This window comes from Gymnoscopelus microlampas (genome assembly GCF_963454915.1).
Source record: "Gymnoscopelus microlampas genome assembly, chromosome: 22".
Taxonomy (NCBI): domain Eukaryota; kingdom Metazoa; phylum Chordata; class Actinopteri; order Myctophiformes; family Myctophidae; genus Gymnoscopelus; species Gymnoscopelus microlampas.
This window is the reverse complement of record NC_139959.1, coordinates 30790528-30791455: the sequence shown is the minus strand read 5'-3', so window position 1 is coordinate 30791455 and position 928 is coordinate 30790528.

Sequence of the window (928 nt, the reverse complement as noted above, 5' to 3'; positions counted from 1 at the left end):
AGGAGAGCATTATTGCCCGGAGAGACTGATTAAGAATGCGACAAGCACCAGAGGAGAGCAGGACATCAGAGAAAACAGACAGTTGGCGGGGGGTGGTTAAGGTGCATTGAGGGAACGCACTTTTCGGCTGGTGAATTAGAGCCATCAGACCAGCCCACCCCCCATCTGCCGTATTAGAGTGGCGCTTTAAGCCATTTAGACCGGGAACGTATGTGTCATTTTAAGATTTCTTTTGGCTATTCAAAAATAGCAGATCTACAAACTCAAAGTGTGGCGGCACCGAGTGCAGATCTCCATCTTTCAAAAAAACATGAAAAATGTATGCAAATCTTTGAATATACATCTTTAAGCATTGTCTGACTCAAATCAAATGTATAACTCAAATCTTTGCCTCTGGGGATTCTACAAATGTATTCTAAATCCTAACTTTTTTTTAAAAACTTTGCTATAATCAGTAATTCTCAAACGTTTTCATGTCAAGGACGCCCAAAATGACGTATTTGGGCGCGGATCCCCCATCTCAAAATATTTTGTTCCAGGGACCCCCCAAAAGTTGATTTCTCACAAAATAGCAGATCTAGATCTGCCATTTTGGAATGGAAATCTGAAAATGACACAGATGCAGTCGCTGGTCTTAATGGGTTAAAGTACCACCAAAACCACGGGGTCTAGCCTCTTTCCCAGCGCCGGAGGCTGAGGATGATCAGGAAGTGAGGGAAAGAGAACAAGAGGGAGAAGAGGTAGAGGCTAATGCCTTGGTTTACAGTCCGCCGCACGGCAGTGGCGCTTGCCTTAAAAAAGAAGCCGATGTTCACCGACGGTCAGCTTGAACGTCGGGCTCATTTCGGCGAGCGACACAAAGTCGTGCAACGGAATATAAATGTGGGCTTAAAGAGAAAGAGAGAGAAGAGGCAGAAGAGGTGAAGCG